The 20,167-nt window shown below is 40.4% G+C and overlaps 2 long non-coding RNA genes across 7 annotated transcripts; both read right to left on the reverse strand.

Moving 5' to 3' along the window:
* Positions 1 to 5,296: 5,296 nt before the first annotated feature.
* Positions 5,297 to 9,488, reverse strand: LOC113897601. 2 transcript variants are annotated; one of them, XR_003512370.1, is made up of 3 exons: positions 9,287 to 9,488; positions 8,608 to 8,746; positions 5,297 to 5,336 (listed from the first exon to the last, which is right to left on the reverse strand). It is a non-coding gene; the product is annotated as an uncharacterized LOC113897601 (long non-coding RNA). The 2 variants fall into 2 exon arrangements; XR_003512369.1 differs by lacking the exon at positions 5,297 to 5,336 and having other exon boundaries at positions 8,080 to 8,746.
* A 179-nt stretch (positions 9,489 to 9,667) lies between these two features.
* Positions 9,668 to 20,096, reverse strand: LOC113897604. 5 transcript variants are annotated; one of them, XR_003512375.1, is made up of 4 exons: positions 19,519 to 19,750; positions 16,211 to 16,349; positions 11,065 to 11,148; positions 9,668 to 10,032 (listed from the first exon to the last, which is right to left on the reverse strand). It is a non-coding gene; the product is annotated as an uncharacterized LOC113897604 (long non-coding RNA). The 5 variants fall into 5 exon arrangements; XR_003512374.1 differs by having other exon boundaries at positions 9,668 to 11,148; positions 19,519 to 19,745; XR_003512372.1 differs by lacking the exons at positions 9,668 to 10,032; positions 11,065 to 11,148 and adding an exon at positions 19,867 to 20,096 and having other exon boundaries at positions 15,964 to 16,349; positions 19,519 to 19,647.
* Positions 20,097 to 20,167: the final 71 nt, after the last annotated feature.

The following is a 20,167-nucleotide window of genomic DNA, read 5'->3' on the forward strand; positions in this document are numbered from 1 at the left end:
TATGACCAACCTAGATAGCATATTGAAAAGCAGAGACATTACTTTGCCAACAAAGGTTCGTCTAGTCAAGGCTATGGTTTTTCCTGTGGTCATGTATTGATGTGAGAGTCGGACTGTGAAGAAGTCTGAGCACTGAAGAATTGGTGCTTTTGAACTGTGGTGTTGGAGAAGACTCTTGAGTGTCCCTTGGACTGTAAGGAGATCCAACCAGTCCATTCTGAAGGAGATCAGCCCTGGGATTTCTTTGGAAGGAATGATGCTCAAGCTGAAACTCCAGTACTTTGGCCACCTCATGCAAAGAGCTGACTCCTTGGAAAGGACTCTGATGCTGGGAGGGATTGGGGGCAAGAGGAGAAGGGGACGACAGAGGATGAGATGGCTGGATGGCATCACTGACTCTATGGACATTGAGTCTGAGTGAACTCCGGGAGTTGGTGATGGACAGGGAGGCCTGGCATACGGCGATTTATGGGGTCACAAAAAGTGGGACACGTCTGAGCGACTGATCTGATCTGATGGGTACAGAATGGTTATAAATATATTGGCTGTTTACCCTTGTGAGTATGTGGCTAACTGGAAACCACAGAATAACACACAACATAAGAGTTGTGAATTTCAGTTTTTATTCCGGTAACTTACTGAGGACTGTAGACTGGGAAGTAAACTCTCAGATAGCTCTGAGGAACTGCTCTGCAGAGACAGGGGAGGAGCTTGTACATATAGATGAATTTTTGGCTAGAAAATACATGTAGTCAAGCACACATCTTGGTAAAATGTTACTGTTAATCACACAGAACAGATATCTCAAGTTGATGGTTTTTACTACTCTTCTGTGTATGGGAAGATGCCAGAATCTGGGATCATCAAATTCTTCCTGACGTATGTACTTTAACTACCTAGGGGCCCCTTTATTCAAAGGACAGAATGCCTCATTCTGTTTTTCCATCCTGCAGTCTCTGCAGGGTGCAATGTCACTGGGCAATTCCAGTGGCTTGCAATTTAACCCTTTGTATAGCTGGCTGATGAGAGACACCCATCGTTCTTTTTAGTACATAGCTTCCCCACTCTGGTAATAAATCTTACCAAGGTTCATGCTCACTTTGTGCCATGGTGTTAGGAATGCTCAAGGTAAGGCAAGGATTTCGTTGATAGGCCATTTGTGTGTTATATCTATATTAGACCCTATTGAAAACCTAACTGCAACTGATTAGCTAAGTGAAGAGATCCCATCTAGTAATATCAATATAGTGGACCAAACAGAACTACAATTTCAATCTCCTAAAATAAATTTTCTAACAGCCATTCCATTAGAGCCTTGAAGAGGAAAAATCCACCAAAGTAAACCAGAAGTACTGGACATAGTTGACCACAAACCCAACAATTGGATAGGTTTTTAAGTCTGCATAGGATCATGCTCATGATAGAAAAAACAAATGATTTATACAAAAGTTCAACAAATAAAGAAAACACTCTAACTCTACAGGTCAGGTTCCCCATCTTGGGATAGCCATCTACTTCTGATGTCAACTTCTCATCCTGGGGTAGGCATCATTTGTTTGAGCATTGTTTTACAGTGACTTTCACACCAGTATTCCTCTCTGTAGGTCAGGCCAGTGCTAGGGGCACTTCTTAAGTAGGAAATGTGAATCCAAGAGTCAATTCCCTTCAGTTTTGTTGTGAGCAAGTCAGTTAAAAGTTCCTGATAAGGGCTTTCCCATTTATTAGGAGAAGGTCCTTTAAATGATGTCTTTTCCAAGGTATATATAATCTCCTGGTTGTAGGTTGTTGGGTATCTGATCTTTGTCCAGAGATGTTTCTATCTTTGAATAGCAGAAAAAAACTTACCGTTTTAATAACTGAACTTTTAATAATTCAATTGAATTTTTGCTATAATGTAATACAGCAATAAGGAGTTATCTAGGTTGTTCAGCTGCTAAGTCGTGTCCAACTCTTTGAGACCCATGGACTGCAGCATGTCATGCTTCACTGCTCTTCATCATCTCCTGGAGTTTGCTCAAACTCATGTCCATTGAGTCGGTGATGCCAGCCAACCATCTCATCCTCTGTCATTCCCTTCTCTTGTCTTCAATCTTTCCCAGCATCAGGGTCTTTTCCAATGAGTTGGCTCTTTGCATCAGGTGGCCAAAGTATTGGAGCTTCAGCATCAGTCCTTCCAATAAATATTCAGGGTTGATTTCCTTTAAGATATCTTTGTCCAAAGATATATTTCTATCATTTAATAGCATAAACTTACAATGTCATTTTAATGAATGAACAATGAACTTTTTTTGTAATGTAATACAGCAATAAGGAGCCATCTAGGAAGTGAGTTTAGATAGTAATTACATAACCTGAAATACAATTAGCAGCACTAGAACTCGATATCCACTAAAACAATTTCTTCTCTAATGTTACTCTAATTTTTACCAAATATAGCCAAATTAAGACTAATTTATTTGCAGTGTAAGTCTAGTTTCAATAAATTGGACCTGCTTGTTTACATTAGTTTAACAAGTCTGGCGGTTGATCATTTACACTCTGGTCACTGTGCTTTGATAATGCTTTTATAAGGACTCAGATTGACTGTTGAAAGCCTCCTGAGGTCAGGAATATCATTCCAAGGACTTGCCATGAGATCTGACTGTAACAATTATAGAGTTGGGTGAATTTCTCTCTTCTGAATTTCCCCAAAATATCTTGAGGTTCTTACACCTGCCAGAAAGTGACCTTTCTTAGTCACCTGGTGAGGTTGCTGGGAACTCTATGAGCAAGGTATTAGTCTGTTTTTCTAAGGAAATGGCTCCATAAAGTCCATTTTAGTTCTCTGAAGTTGTCTGGTTATATCTGATTTTATGTAATTCTCAAACCTGATATTTTAGTCAAAGCCTTGGTAATATAACCAGTGCTTCCATTTGTGTCCTGTTATAAGGAAAACAGATTTTTCTTGAACTTATGCAAATAACTATCCTGCCATAAAAATAAGAATACTAAGAATTTCAAATTCTGGAGAGATACGGTAGAGAGAAAAAGATAAGTGTTTCAATTCTGCTTACAAAGGTATAATTTACTGAATTGCTTAAGGGGGAAATTTTCTTTATATCTGGAAAAGGAGGATTAAAAGACAGTAACATTTCAGACAGAAAGTCATAAAAATGATTGTTCAGCCCTGTGTAAGTAAGTCTTGTTGATCATAATTTCTGTTAACAGTTTATGAAGTCATAAAGTTTCAGAGTTTTGGAATGTCTTACCCGGTTCAGTGGTATTATCTGAAAGTTATCAGAAATCTGCACTTGTCAAAAGTCTTCTATTAACCTTGAAGAGCTTCATTTTTGTAAAGGCATCAGAGTAAAAGAACAACTGTCTATAAATGACAAAAGACTTTAAGTGGCATGGTTAAGATACGATTACAATGCAACTGAAGGGGAAAATTTTATTTTTCTGTGACATACAAAATTTTAAGATAATAACCAGAATTATGACTGACAACATACAGGACATATCTGAATTTTAGGAATTTCATTTAGCTTGTAGAATGTTTATATTAGTAATATTTGTCCATACAGTATAACCTAGGAAAGTTTATCATTATTTATTTGACGATGTGTTCCACATTATTTAAAATATCAAATAAGCCTCATTAATATCTTTCTTTGAGATGTTTCAGGGGCCCTCTGAAACACCCCAAAGTTAGCTAGAGATCAAAAGGACTTCATTTAGAATTTGGGGAGGTTTGTCAAAGATAACAAAAGGTTTTAAAACACTTGGTCAAATAGGATCACAGCCACTGTGAAAGATACTCAGTTAATCATTTAACCAAAATGACAATAAAAGATTTCAAAAGTAAACGACAGAAAGTTATAACAGGGCACTTAAAAGGCAGAGAAATTTTACAATCTACTTTCAAAAGCAGATTCATATCCCAAGAAAAATTTGTTCACTTAACAGAGAGAAAACCAAATTTTAGTTTTGTACCAGCTTACTTTTAATATTAAAACATTCACTCGATTAAATTTATTACAATGTTCGCCAGGTCTAATCACATACAAAACTCTTCTTAGAGATTCTTTTCAACAAACCTGTAACTTCCTGTTTCTACCTTCAGATTTTTGTTCCAAGATTTCCCATTTTCTCTATTTTTTTTTAAACCTCTCTTAGGACAAAACTACTTTCTATTCCCTTAACAAAAAACATTATAATCCTTTTACTTTTTTCTTTCCCTTGCATATGATGATGCTTTCCTTATTAATTTTAGTAGTTCCAGTTATATGTGTTAATCAGAATGGTCAACCTTACAACCTCTAACCTCTAGTGAAAACCTAGAAGCAAGCAATTATGAATTGTCATGCTAGCATCTACAAATCTGCAAACTTATGAACATATTCTACAACCTCCAGAAACAGATTTTCTCACAGTATTATTTTCCTCCTATATGTGGTATACATGCTCAATAAACCCAAACATCTTTGCTTTTTTAATCTTAAAAGAGGATGAAAGTAGGTAAATTTAGACATGTTCAACAATTAATGTTTCATTATTGTATCTTATTTGGAAATGACCCAGATATTCAATAAACTTCCATCATTTAGCTTACTTTAGAAAAACTCTAGTTTTAAACTACTAAAAAGATTTGGAGAAACTATTTATATAGACATACTGTTAAATACTAAATTTTTTTAAAGACCTCAGAAAGGTTTTTAAAATTTGAAGAAACACTGGTTTATAACATTGTATAAGTTTTACGTGTACAACATTATGTTTCATCTTTTGTATACGCTACAGTGGTACCTACCACAAGACGTTTCCATCTATCATGATACAGTTGTTCGGTCCCTTTTACCCATTCCACCCGTTCCCAACACCCCTCCCCTCTGGTGACCAGTACTTTGGTCTCATTAGCTATGTGTTTGCTTTGGTTTCATTTTACTTTTATATTCCACATATGAGTGAAATCATACAGTATGTGTCTTTCTCTGACTTACTTCACTTAGCATAATCTCCTCAAGGTCCATCCATGTTGTAGTAAATGGCAGGATCTCATCTTTTTTTTTAATAGCTGAGTAGCATTCCATCGTATATATACATACCACATCTTTTTTTCCCTCATGAATGCTGTATTTTTGAGATAGAATTAATGTCATAAAATCCAGTCTTTTAAAGCATACATTTCAGTGCGTGTGTGTACAGTCATGTTTGACTCTTTGCGACCCAACGGACTGTAGCCCACCAGGCTCCTCTGTCCATGGGATTTTCCAGGCAAGAATACTGGAGTGAGTTGCTATTTCCTTCTTCAGGGGATCTTACCAACCTAGGGATTGAGCCCGCATCTCTTGCATCTCCTGTATTGGCAGACAGATTCTTTACCACTAGTGCCACCTGGGAAGCCTCAGTACATTTCAGTGGTTTATAGTATTTTAACAAAGTTGTTACCATCATCACCACTAGTTCTATCAACCAAAGAAGAAATTGTGTATCCATTAGCAGTCATTTCCCATTTCTCACTTGGTCCCTGGCAACTGTTAGTGAGCTTTCTATGGATATGCCTATTCTGGATATTTCATAGAAATGGGAGTAATTACTCTACGTCAGGCTTCCTTTGAAACTGTGGGTAAAATATATTTCACCTGCCTTCTCTCATCAAGGTTTTAAGACTTCCATGTCCTCTAAGCAGCATGTAACCTAAATAAGCAGCCCAAGGGACTTGACTAGTGGTCTGGTGGTTAACCCTCCATGCTCCCAATGCTGGGGGCCTGGATCCTATCCCTAGTTAGGGGACTAGATCTCACATGCTACAACAGAAGATCCCGCATACCTCAACAAAGATCAGAGACAGAAATAAATAAATATTATTTTAAAAAAAGATATTTGCCTGAGTTGCTTTCCAGGAACTTGGAGTCAGCGGCATCTAGGTTGAGCTGAGCCAAGAGTCAGGTGTGTCTAGTTTGTGCTACGCTGGTTAGGACTAGATAGGATTATCACCCTTGAACTGGGCACACATGGGCATCTGCACTTGTGACCTTTTGAACTTGCAAAGGCCTATAGCTTAGTTACACCTGAGTAGACTGACGATTATCACATCTTTTCCAATTACCTTTCCCCACTCTCCAAGCCTCAGACAGCCCTGATTCTTTTTTCTTTATCCCATAAACACCTGAGCCCCTTGCCTTCTTGGAGCAGGTTTTGAGACCTGTCCTCCCATCTCCTTGCTTTGCTGCAAACTTGGCGTCTCACTGATACAACACATCTTTTTTATTCATTCATTTAATGGGCATGTAAGTTGTTTCCTTATCTAGGCTATCGTATATAATACTGTGATGAACATGGGATGCGTATATTTTTTTGAATTAGTGTTTTTTATTCTCTAGATAAATACTCAGAAGTGGAACAGCTGGATCATATCATAGTTCTATTCTCTTTTTAAATTGAAGTAGAGCTGATTCAGTCTCATGTTAGTTTTAGGTACGCGGCAAAGTGATTCAATTTATCTGTATAGGTATATATCGTATTTTCCATTATAGGTTACATATTATATAAGTATATATTTATTTTCCATTTAGATTATTATAAGATATTTAATATAATTCTCTATGCTATGCAAATTCTTGCTGCTTTTCTATTTTATGTGTAGTATCCATTAATCCTGTACTCTTATTAATAATTATTCCACCTCTCCTGCCTCTTTGGTAATGGTAGTTTGCTGCCTATGAGACTGTTTCTATTTTATATATATTCATTTGTATTATTTTTTAGATTCCACATATAAATGATATCATATATTTGTCTTTGTCTTACTTCACGAAGTTTAATATTCTCTAGGCCCATCCACGTTGCTGCAAATGGGAATATTTCATTTTTTTATGGTTAAGTAAAATTCCATTGTACATATATACCACATCTTCTTAAGCCAGTCATCTGTTGATGGGCGTAATTTCTTAAAGCATGCACCCATACAAGAATACTGGAGTGGGTTGCCATTTCCTTCTCCAGGAGATCTTCCTGACTCAGGGATCGAACCTGTGTCTCCTGCTTGGCAGGCAAATTCTATACCACTGAGCCCCCAGGGAAGCCCCCAAAAAACTCTTACCCAACTTGCATTTATTTATTTTTTTTCTCTTATGAATGGATTTTATTTTTTTTCCTTTTTTTTAATTTTATTTTTAAATTTTACAATATTGTATTAATTTGCTTATGAAAATATCATTATGCCAAGTTACTTTTCTTGCTGAAAACGTCTATAACAGAGAAAACAAATTTGACTTTTAGTAAACCTAGGTACAATAATGGAGAAGGCAACGGCACCTCACTCCAGTAGTCTTGCCTGGAAAATTCCATGGACGGAGGAGCCTGGTAGCCTGCCGTCCATGGGGTCGCTAGGAGTCAGACATGACTGAGCGACTTCACTTTCACTTTTCACGTTCATGCAGTGGAGAAGGAAATGGCAACCCACTCCAGTGTTCTTGCCTGGAGAATCCCAGGGACAGGGTAGCCTGGGGGGCTGCCGTCTATGGGGTCGCACAGAGTCGGACACAACTGAAGCGACTTAGCAGCAGCAGCAGCAGCAGCAGCAGCAGCAGCAGCAGGTACAATAGGAGTTTTACATTTAGGGCTGTCAACTCTAAAGAGAGACTTATTTCATTTTTAAAAAATTCTTTACTACTTCTTCCTTTTTAAAAAAAATCTTCTGCTGCACTGTGCAGCATGCAGGATCTTAGTTCTCCAACCAGGCATTGAACCCACACCCCCTGCATTGGGAACTCAAGAGTCTTAACCACTGGACTGCCAAGGAAGTCCCAGGCCTATTTCATTAAATCAACAAACTCATTTTTATTCACTAAAGATTAATCCTAGAGTACATGTTCTTAAAAAAATTTGCCTTAGTTTCTATTACATTCAGAAATATTTAATTTAAAAGCACTTATTTTTAAGCCAATTAAAAAAAGCTCTTTATGAATTAGATTTTGTGGGAGGGAGCCTTTCCAGTTGGTTTGGTAGGATAAAACTACTATTGAAAACCATGTGGTTGGACAGTTTTAAGCTTCTCTGTGTATGAGCCTAGGGTCATTCAGCTCTTGTACATCTCAGTTTTTCCCTCTGGCAGTCTGAAACTGCTGCGGGCACTTGGAACTCTAGATGGCCCATCCTTATGTGTGTGTGTGTGTGTCCCTGGATAAGTGAGTTTTTAATTAATGAGTGGGCTTCCCTATGCACTGCTGCATAGTAGGAAGACTATACCATTCCTACAAGTTTCTCAGTTTCCTCAGAAAGCTGCCACCAATTTGGAGGAGCTTTTTATCACTTCTTTTCAGAACTTGAAGCTCTTATGTGGTATCTTCACTTTTAGTTCGACAAACTCTGTTAAATTAGCCAATTTAAGGGAAAATGCTATGCCATCCCCTTAGCTGATCACCCAGTCCAGACCTTCCCAGTGTCTTTTAATTGGTCAATTTACCCCGTGTCTTTCAATGGAGAATTCAAGTCTTCCCAGTATCTTTCAACTAAGAATTCAGGGTACCTCTTTCCTGAACTGCCTAAAGTTCAAGGAAACACCACTCCTTACAGCAAAGAATTTATCAACCAAGATGAGATGTCTGAGACCCAGGAGAGACATACCCAGTTGTGTGGACTCCTGGTGGAAGTGGATGGGCACAAGGGGCCCTTGCTGGTACCTTGGTACCTCTGGATCCTCATAGAACTCAGCTGATGGAGAGAAATCAGCTCTGAGTCTCTTCATGGTCACCAAAACTGTCCACTGAAAGAAAAACATACAACATAAAAGTTGTGAATTTCCATTTTACTCAGGGAACTTACTGAGGACCATAGCCTGGGAAGCAGCCTCTCAGACAGCTGTGAGGAACTGCTCCAAGGAGACAGGGGAGGAGCCAGTAAATACATGAATTTTGGGGCTAGGAAATACATGACATAAAGCACATATCTTCATAATAGATTACTGTTAGTCACAAAGAACAGATATCTGAAGTTAATGAATTTAGTGCTTTTTTATGTATGGGAAGATGCAAGAACCTGTGATCTTTGAGATTTTTTCTGAGATATTCATCTTAACTATCTAGGGACCCATTCCAAAATAACAGAATGCTCCATCCTGTCTTTGCACCTTGATTCCTCTCAGGGTGCACTGTTGTTGGGCAATTACAGTGGACTGTGACATAACCCTTTGTATAAGTGGATCATGAGTGATACCCTTGGTCCTTTATTTTTGTTCACAGAGGTTTTAGTTCAGTAAGTAAGACATAACGACTTAATCCATTACTGAAAGGCAAGTGTTACCTACCAGAACTATGCTTGGGAGGAAGAATAGGGAAGGGATGTCATCTGAATTCTCTTCACTGTCTCCAAATAAGATCATGTGCCTCTTGCTTTATGAACATCTTCAACAGGAAATAATACCATTATCCTGCAGTAAAGTTCAGTTCAGTTGCTCAGTCATGTCCGACTCTTTGCGACCCCATGAATTGCAGCACGCCAGGCCTCCCTGTCCATCACCAACTCCTGGAGTTCATTCAGACTCACGTCCATCGAGTCAGTGATGCCATCCAGCCATCTCATCCTCTGTCGTCCCCTTCTCCTCTTGCCCCCAATCCCTCCCAGCATTAGAGTCTTTTCCAATGAGTCAACTCTTCGCATGAGGTGGCCAAAGTACTGGAGTTTCATCTTTAGCATCATTCCTTCCAAAGAAACCCCAGGGCTGATCTCCTTCAGAATGGACTGGTTGGATCTCCTTGCAGTAAAGTTCAAGCAAACTGCAAATGTGAATGAGTTGCTTGTAAGAGGTAACACATCAGCTTAAGTTCACAATAGCCAGTATGTGCATGTGTAGGGTCAGAGTGTTTCCTGAGGTTCTGAGGAGGTGGAGAGAGAAGAGAGTTGGCTGAGAGCACAAATATCATGGAGGTGACAGGAGCAGGAATCCAGCTTTAGAGACTGTACAAGAGCTGGGATGCTGGAGGTAGTCTCAGCTGACTTCACAGCCGTGTAGTAACTGTAACCGAGTGGTCAGTATTGCCAGTCTTATTCTTCCTGAGGTGGAGAAGGAATATCAATAAGGCAAGATTCCAAACATTCACAAGCCCCTGGCCATACACTAGTATTATGAGAACTTCTTTTAACTTAGTTTGTCCACAATCTTCAAGCTCCAGAAATTCATAACTGAATGTATCCGAATGTAACTAATGTGATTAATATATGTAGTTTGTTAATGAATATTTAAATTGATATCTTATGCCAGTTATATTGATATCAATTCTCCTTTATTGACCTCATTATAATTTAAAAGACAGAGAATAAAAAAGACTAGAAATAAGTAATAATCATGAACAATATAAGACAGTACATATATAATTAAATAAAAAACAGAATTTTTCAAACTGAAGTAATGTACAGACACCCGTCTAAAGGAAAATAAACTTCTCATGGACCATCTAGTCCTTATAATTTTTGATAAAAATATATCAACCTTGGTATAAATGCTTTATGCTTATATAGCTATAAAACCAAAACACACTTACAAACTCAATATAAAGTCAGATAAGCTTCACCTGAACAATATCTGATGTGACATTTGATGCTATTTTGCTGAAAGGAAGACCCTACCTGCAATGTAAATATTGCATGATACAGATTCTTTGTACTTCAATGATCTGTCTCTTAACTCTTGACTGCTCAATGGAGAAGATGCCTGACTTCTGTCCAAATGGATTCTCCTGAGACTTCTATAAATTCCAAAGGTGGAGGTGGGGGGTTGTGCTTGGAAACCTAACTGTCCCAAATTTATGCTCAGAGGGGTTGAACTGAATAAACAGGCACAATACCCTGGGCTGGGATAATGATTATTGCACTATAAAAAAAAAAAAATTGCGGGGGTGGTGGGTAAGAACATTTAAGCTCTACTCTTTTAGCATATTTCAGTTATAAATATGGCTCAATTTTTTTCATGAAAAGGAGAGTATACTAGTTATACTCTCATGGTGCTTCATGTTAGCACTATATATTTAGATACATTTTCCATTGTGAAGCTGTACCATTATTTAGCCAGCCATTCTTGATAAGTACCATAAAATAATACATCCAGTCCTGCTTTTTTTCATTCCAGGTTCACAAAGTAGCTTTCTGATTATCTATAGATGCACACACCAGCTGCAAGAAGAGAAATTAATAACCAGAGAATGAAAATTATCTTATTGAATAGTCAACAAAAGAGCATTCTGGCTAGAATATTACACAGAAGTCTGGAAATGAGTGCTTTCTTTAGTCCTGATCACTGGTAGGGATCCTAAAACTCTAATCAGCTTTGTGTTTGCTCCAGAATAGGAAGTAAGGTGACTTCACCTGCACACCACCTGGGGAGATAGCTTTACGTTAAGCAACTGTTCCTTAGCGGCTGTCTCCTTCTTGCATTCCATTTCAAGTTTTAACACTACCTTCATTGTCAGAGTTGGTGGGTTTCAGCAGCAAGAGCCTGGACATGAACTGGAAAGTCTTAATCAAAGGAACAGAGATTTGAACTGGGCCTTAATAGACAGATACAATTTAGATAGGTGACCCAGATGGTGATTAATAAGTGAGGGCCATATATCACAAGCACGTTCAGCTGTCACCTTCTGAAAGACAGTATACAGTGTTGATGGCATGGACTGAAAATACACATAGTGGGTAATACCTGTGGTGGAAAAAAATACATGAGAGAGGGAATCTTCAGTGTCATCACTCTCTTCAAAACATAGTGAGATAAGAAAAGGGATAAAAGGGGTATACATACTGAAAAGGAAAAAAGACAAGAGTGTTATTTTTTGGCTGCGTGGCTTGTGGGATCTCAGTTCCCTGACCAGGGATTGAACCCAGGCCACAGTAATGAAAGCCCAGAATCCTAACCACTAGGCCACCAAGGTACTCCAAGACAGCTCTTATTTGCAGATTATATGATTTTTCTCCATGCAAAAAAAGGAATCTAAGAGAACAAGAGAGTTTTATAATACTAAGTCAAAAACAATATATATTTATATACATACAGCTTGTTCTACATAGCACTTATAAACTGTTGGAAAATATAAAGTCTTATTCTTAATACCAACAAAACCTATGTACTATCTAGATATAAACTTAGTAACAGGAAAGAGATACAAGAAGAAAAACATGAAATTTTACTGAAACATAAAATTAGACTTGAGAAAAGTGAAGAGATATGTACCTGGTTGAGAAGACTAAATACTAGAAAGTAGTCATTTCTTTCTAAATTAGTCTATAAATACAATGTACTATATCAAACTCTTAATTGGATTTTGTCTGTTAAATTTACAGATGGCTCTGATTCCCTGCTCCTGCTATAGATCCCATTTCCAAATACTATCACACTGGGGGACACATGTGAGTTTGAGAAAGGGAGCAGAATTCAGTCCATAACACTGGATTATTAAAGTGTTGGGAAATGGGCTCTTCCATTTTTCCCTCTGCAGGAATAAAAAGAGCCATAATTTCAGCGTAAAATAATTTCCTTACAAACCATCATCAAAGGGGTTAAGGGAGTGTCTACCTGCTAGCAACAGGACCACTTTTCAGCAAGACTCCTCCCTTTCTTTTGTAGAAGTCAAGTGGGAGCCCCAGATCTGTGTCTCTTGCTAAGTTGCTTGAGTCCTGTCTGACCCTTTGCGACCCTATGGACTATAGCCACGAGGTTCCTCTGTCCATGGGGTTCTCCAGGCAAGAATACTGGAGTGGTTGCTTTGTCCTTAGTGAGACTCGACAGTGACATTTTTTCAGCTCTCACAGCTCAAGGTCCTCCAGCACTGATTACCCTTACCCTTTGTTCAACCAGTGGGCACTGCGGCGTGCTGCCAATGTTTCCCCCTCCACTATCAGAACCGAGGAACTAATTTTCCCCAGCTGCTGGCAGTGCTGGACCTCGACAGTAGCGAGTTGAGTCCCCTCCAGAGACTGCACTTAGATGAAGGAAGCCAAACCTGGTCCAAGCTCCTGCCCTCTTCCCCAGTATCCATCTCCAATGACTGACTGATGCAGGGGTAGAAAAGCCTGGCCTCCTTGACTCAATTCAGGGCCACTCTGAAAGACTTTCCCAGTTCTAGAGCTACCCATCATATTAGTGGAGGACTTTGGAGTGACAGCAACACAGTCCAACTTCTTCTTCTCCCTTATCCTGCTTCCTTCACTTCCCTTAGGTACTAAACCTCTTACACACAAATCTCCATCTCAGATTCTATTTTCCGAGGACTTCAGTAAGGAGCAATCTCTTATTCCTAGTTGGCTTTGCCTGTGCCCTTTATGTATCCTTGCTTCACTTCTCTGCATTCTTTGAAACTCTTAAGTATCTTCTGGAATTCCAGATCAATCAGCAAAAAAAAACTTTATACGAAGGCTGAGACAGACAATTTTCTTTCAGTCCCTTGGATGTTAGAATAATTGTATCTAGTTTACTTTTATGGGGAGGGGTCTCCAATAGGCACCCAGCCTTGATAGTTCCTGGGCTTTGTTTCCTATCCCCCTTGCCCTCCAAGGCCATGAAAATCTATGTTCATATTCACCCAGTTTGACAAACACCATGCTACTGGAAATGAAAATTCCAAATCTTACCTTTGTAATTATGTTCCACACCCTCACCCCAATGCCTAATGCAAGCATTTCAGTCATGCTGTTCTTTCTCCTCAAAGGTCAGGTGGATTGCTAGGTACCTAGTAGTAGCGATAGGAAATAGTGGACCTACCGAGTGAGAAGTGAAGCACTCCTAGGAGTGCTTCCAACTTTCCAAATTCTCATCCTCTAATGAGGAAGTCATAACAAGGACCAGTGTATAATGAAATCAAAATGATAAAACTATTCATAACCTAACCATAGAATGACACGATATAAAAAGACAATTTTTCTGACTGTAACATAGAACATAACTTTTTAGAACAAGTGGAGCTTTTCTGACAACCTGTGACCCCATATCAGCTCTTATGCTTCCATAGACCCCGCTGGGACTCCCTATCCTCACTCTCTGAGGGTGAGAGGCCTGACTCTGCCTCCCTGGATTGAGCCAAGATCATGGTCCCCAGAATTCACAAAGAGGGCTAGGCCTGGTGTGGCATAGTGGGCCAGGTGATCTGGAGAGGAGGAGGCAGAGTGTGGAGAAGGAGATGGCTGCGGCCATGGTGAATGATGATAAGCTAGGGGAGGGAGAGGACAAGGGAGGGCTGGCTTCTGAAGAACTCTCTCAGGCAGAACTGGATATCATCACTTAAAGCAGTGGTCCTCAAACATGCTCAGAGGTGGGGCATAATTTAAAAAGTAAGAATTTGGATTTTTAGAGAGCTTTCCCCCAAAGATTCTAAGATTTCACCAAGTATAAAGCAGACGCCATGAATCTGTGTTTCTGTTTAACGAGTGATATCATACTGGATAGAATACAACTGGTCTAAAAATAGGATAAATAAGGAACTTCTAGAATCAATGGCAACCCACTCCAGTACTCATGCCTGAAAAATCCCATGGATGGAGGAGCCTGGTGGGCGCAGTCCATGGGGTCACTAAGAGTCAGACATGACTGAGTGACTTCACTTTCACTTTCATGCATTGGAGAAGGAAATGGCAACCCACTCCAGTGTTCTTGCCTGGAGAATCCCAGGGACAGGGTAGCCTGGTGGGCTGCCACCTATGAGGTCGCACAGAGTCGGACACGACTGAAGTGACTTAGCAGCAGCAGCAGCAGAATCATGTTTAGTACACAAATAACCCCATCCAGAGTACACGGAATACTGGAATGCATGGAGATACAACAAAAATCTTACAGCAGAACATCTGCAGCAAGCACAGACAGGGTGGTAAACAAAAATCCAAAATATCTTAATTTTATCCTCTATGAAAGCATTAAGCCTCTGCTACTTAGTTGCTCAGGTTTTTAAGAGTTAAAGTGAAATCGCTCAGTCGTGTCTGACTCTTTTGCGACCCCATGGACTGCAGCCTATCAGGCTCCTCCGTCCATGAGATTTTCCTGGCAAGAGTGCTGGAGTGGATTGCCATTTCCTTCTCCAGGGGATCTTCCCGACCCAGGAATCAAACCCAGGTCTCCTGTATTGCAGGCAGACGCTTTACCATCTGAGCCACCAGGCCAAAGAGTTAATACTGTACTCTACAAGCAAAGCTTTACAATATTAACTCTTTGGCCATGTCTTAACTCTTAAAAATCTGAACAACTAAGTAGCAGAGGCTTAATACTTTCACAGAGGATAAAAAGCTTTGGCCTTCCCTGGTGGCTCAGACGGTAAATCATCTGCCTACAATGCGGGAGACCCGGGTTCTATCCCTAGGTCGGGAAGACCTCCTGGAGAAGGAAATGGCAACCCACTCCAGTATTCTTCCCTGGAAAATCCCATGGACGGAGGAGCTTGGTTGGCTACTGTCCATGGGGTCCCAAAGAGTCGGACACGACTGAGCGAGTTCACTATCACTAAGCAAAGCTTTCGAAGAACTGGAGGTGAAAAGCACGTTGCCTGCTGCCACCTGGTGGCAGAACCTTATATTTAACCAAGACTGGCAACAAGTCTGAAGAAGGGTCCATTAAGTAACTTGGAAAAAATCACTTGAAATCTTTATGACTCTGCTCCTTTTTAAAAAGGATTATTACTTAAATTATAATGTTGATACAAGCAATCAAATACAAGAACTTTCAAAGGTATAGAATAGTAAATGTCCTTGTGCACGCTAAGTTGGCTTCAGTCGTGTCTGATTCTTTGTGACCCTATGGACTGTAGCCTGCCAGGCTCCTCTGTCCATGGGATTCTCCAAGCGAGAATAATGGAGTGGGTAGCCATTCCCTTCTCCAAGGCACCTTCCCGACCCACGGATCGAACCCTGGTCTCCTGCATTGCAGGCAGATTCTTTACCATGTGAGCCACCAAGGAAGCTTCCCCCGCCCCCCCTCCCCCCCAAATATTCTAATAGCCCAGCAACATTCTGCCATTTAGTAGTGAGGACCAAATTTATTTTTCCAGGGTTATTCTTTTTTTCTCTTGATTACGATTGTGGGCTGGTAGCTTGTGAACATGTGCTAGCTGATCAGAAACTGGAAACATGGTCAATGAAAGAGGTCTTGGCCATCTTCCCTTTCATCTATCCCATTTTCTCTAGGGTGAAGCCACCTCTTTGAATCAGAACAGGCTTTTGGGAAGGTGTCATGACTGGAGCTCTTGGGAGAAATAGATCTCACCAGTAGCTGGAGAATCTGGTTATCTACACGGTGAGAATTAAAATGTTCTATAAAGGTCTGCTGTCTTCTCAATATCTTCTCCAGCACTCTAAAGTGTGGGTGGAATAGGGGTGTCTTGAGTTGACCTGGCACCATTTCCCTGTAAAAAAAAAAAAAAAAAAATGAGAGGCCCAAAATGGAGTCACTTGTGCTAAAAGGAAGACTTAATACATGACCTTATGGCAGTCACAATCCTCTCCAAGAAGGTAATCCTAACTGGTCAGTGTGAAATTTTCTGGTCACCACCAATGAGGTAAACCTTTCCATCCTTGAAAGGAAGACGAAGTAAACTGGCACACAGATCCTCTCATCCACTATGGACAGGCTACCTAAATTTGAAATAATCTTTGTCTTTGACTTCCTGATCTTACCTTTAAAAATCTCTCCCTTTCTATAGCCTTTTGGAGCTCCCCTCTACTTGCTAAACAGGATGCTGCCCAATTCATGAATTAGTCAATAAAGCTAATTAGATATTTTAATGTTTACTCAGGTGGAGCAACATCCCTGAGATTCTTTTAGTTTTCCCATCTCTGTGTTAATTTCCTTATCAAGCCAGGTAACAAGAAGGCTCCAACAGTTTCAGGCCTCACAAGAAATTCAGAAGATAAGTAAACTGCTTCAGTCCCATTATTCCAAGCAATTCAGCCCGATTAAACTATCCACTGTTAAGAGCAGAACTTTGGGTTTGGGAATGGGACTTACTATTTGAATTAAGACAATCCTTGAAGAGGGAAGTGAAGTCAGCTTCCTTCAAGACATAGAGAATGAAGGGGTCTAAATTGATATAAATAATCATATGTGCCAGGGTCCAGCCTCAGTGGATCCAGGGAAATTCGAAGGAGAGACGGCTTCGGCGATCAGGATATGATAGCTTTAATTAAATATTAATTAGAGATATAAAGAGTAATAGAATGAGGATAGCTCAGTAGGAAAATTCAGTGGAGAAAAGAGGCTGAATAACTTGGTTTACGTGGAAAGCTAGTAAAATTCCAAGGCAAGGAATTTACATCACCTACGTAGGCCACAGGCGTCCTCCTGTTCTCCTGAAGGAGAGGAGACACTAAGGCCTCCCCGGTCAGATCTTAGAAGCCCAGGCATAATTAGTAGGCTTGACGAGCCTCCACGCTCAAGATGGAAATTCAGCCAGAAGGTGAGAGAAAGAACGACATGGGGAAACCAGTCTTTCGAGGAACTGATCCCATTTTTTATTTTTCCAGGGTCTGTTTTTATACACTGAAATGTTATACAAAAGTCACGTGGGGTCAGCAGTCCTGACTTTTATTAAAGTCAGGTGCTTCATACAAATGTATACAGAGGTCTTAGGGGTGTTACATCATCTTCTGGCCAGGGGAGCCTGCTGACAATTTATGACCCTCTCCTTGTGATAGCGGTCAGTCAACCAGAACACTTATTTCTCCAGGGGTGATTACTCTTAAAACAGACGCCACCTTCCGAAGGTACCAGATAAAGTTACATTCCTATAGGATGAGGGTACAGTGGGTTTTAATTAAGGAAAGAATTTGCTTAGCCTAAGGTCTAACGTGATTAATATCAAAGGTTAATACTTATTTTTATATTTATTAATGTGTATAAGGGCAGGGGATGTGGAGACTTAGCAGTAAAACATTGGCTCAACAAATGAAAAACCCTTCACCAATACAATTTCTAATCAGCCTACTGTACTATACGAATAATTTTCTAACTTCTCTAAAGAACTTGTTTTTAGAAGGTTTAAAGCATCTCGTGTCTCTTACGGTTGGGAGGCTGTGAGCAATCACATGTGGCCGGACAAGCCTGTCAGGCAGGCTAGAGACCCTTCAGAGGAGTTTGTAGGTTGAAACACTCCTATCATGCCCAGGAATTATTATTAACTGGAGCTCTAAGTTAACTCCTTCTCCAAAAGAGGTGGTGGGAGACAGCCCCCTGTAAAGTCAGAGGTGTAGGTGAGAGCACAAAGTAGTAAAGTAGGCAGACTCTGGTTTTGGGGGTAGATACTAGAGAATTTCCAGGGGGACTCCTGAGGCTCGATCCCACTTTTGCGTATGTCGAGCCTCCTTCCTCATGACCTTTGCCATGGGCGGAGTTCCTCACCCTGGCTCCCGGCACATATGAGTAAAATTCTGGTTGTGTTCTATTCAGGTGAGAGAGGGGAAGTGGATGCTGAGTAGTCAACCAACAACATTCTCCTAGACCAGGAATTGATTTAGCACAATACAACACATATTGATAACACTCAAATGAAATTCAACTAGGGTCAGGCAATCAATTACCAATAGTGGGGATCACCACAAACAGGAATAAAATAACCACTCAGCTCTAGGCAATGTGGCAATGCAAAAATATAAACCTAGTGTTGCCAGACCTTCAACATTTTCAAGAGAAGTTGGTAATCTATCTATCTATGTATTTTTTGGCCGTGCCATGTGACATATGGGATCTTAGTCCCCTGATTAGGGATCGAATGCCATATGGCCTGCATTGGAAGCGTGGAGTCTTAACCACGGGACCGCCAGGGAAGTCCTAAAAATATCTTAAAAGGCAGTCAATAGTGTCCAAAATAAACAAACCATACTTGTAGGCCAAGTACAGCCTGTGACCTTAAACTTTACAAACTCTGGGCTAGAATCACTGCATGCCATTCAGTGGTTCTATGCATGCAAGATTTGCCAAGAGCAAAGAAGTCAAAGGAGGGAGGTCAGAGAGAGTCATTTCATACAATGCTTTCCCTGACAGGTCCCCGAACATGGTTCTCAGGCTTCTGCTTCACCCAAAGAGTTTATTTGGAACCAGTTGCCTCTTTACCACTGGGCAAGTGTTCTAAGTATCAGGAAACATGAACGCTTGTTTCCCACTGTTTACATTCTGACTCTACTGGGTACTTTTTCATACCTCTGTGAGGCATACAGCTTTTCATCAATAAATTAGTTTGATTACCTTCCTATCATTAAAACACATTCAGTTTAATTGAGTGGAAAATAGCAGTTTGTTATTAACTAAAATCAATGCTTAATTAGAAAACAACTTATTGATTTATGTTTATTTATTCCCTGGTCAATTTCTTGTTGAAAAGATACACAAAGGTCGTAACTGTCAATCCCGTTTGCACATTAGAATCTCGTGGGGGTGGGGGAGAGTTGGGGAAATGCTTTTTTTTTTAATGTGGATGCCCAGGCCCTACACAAGAGGGACTAAAACTCCCCAAGTGATTTTAATGTGTAGACGGAGCTGTCATACATTTCCCTGTAATAGTTACAACCTTCTAAACTTACCGAATCTCTTGGGTTTTCTCCAGAACCTTTCATTTCAGCAAGAAGGGGCTCACAGTAATATTTTCCCGAGATGTCTAAAAGTTAGTCCTTTCCCCTGGGGATTGACGGCGCCATCAGCCAATCGCCAGTCTGAGGAGAACCAATAATAGGTAACAGAACAATAGGCACTGTAAACAAAAGGTACTCAGGTTAAAAAAAAACAACAACAAAAACAGTCGGGGGGGGGGGGGGCGGTGCTTAAGGGCTTCCCTGGTGGCTCAGCTGGTAAAGAATCCGCCTGCAATGCGGGAGACTTGGGTTCGATCCCTGGGTTGGGACGATCCCCTGGAGAAGGGAACGGCTACCCACTCTAGTATTTTGGCCTGGAGAATTCCATGGACTGTATAGTTCATGGGGTCGCAAAGGGTCGGTCACGACTGAGCTATTTTCACTTTTCACAGTAAAAAAAAAAAAAAAAAAAACAAGTCGCGCAGTAGCAATGGTTAACAAACGGGAAAAAATCTGGGACGTTTCCTCTGACGTCAGCGAGGCCTCGATTTAGCGGCCGCCGGGCGCCCAAGAGCTGCTAGACAGAGCTTACTTCCGGAAGCGGGGCGCCCTCGATTCGCGTCACTTCCGCCCGGTTGAGTCTTGTCCTTCACGCTGCCAG

Source organism: Bos indicus x Bos taurus, chromosome 8 (genome assembly GCF_003369695.1).
Source record: "Bos indicus x Bos taurus breed Angus x Brahman F1 hybrid chromosome 8, Bos_hybrid_MaternalHap_v2.0, whole genome shotgun sequence".
In the NCBI taxonomy this organism is placed as follows: Eukaryota; Metazoa; Chordata; class Mammalia; order Artiodactyla; family Bovidae; genus Bos; species Bos indicus x Bos taurus.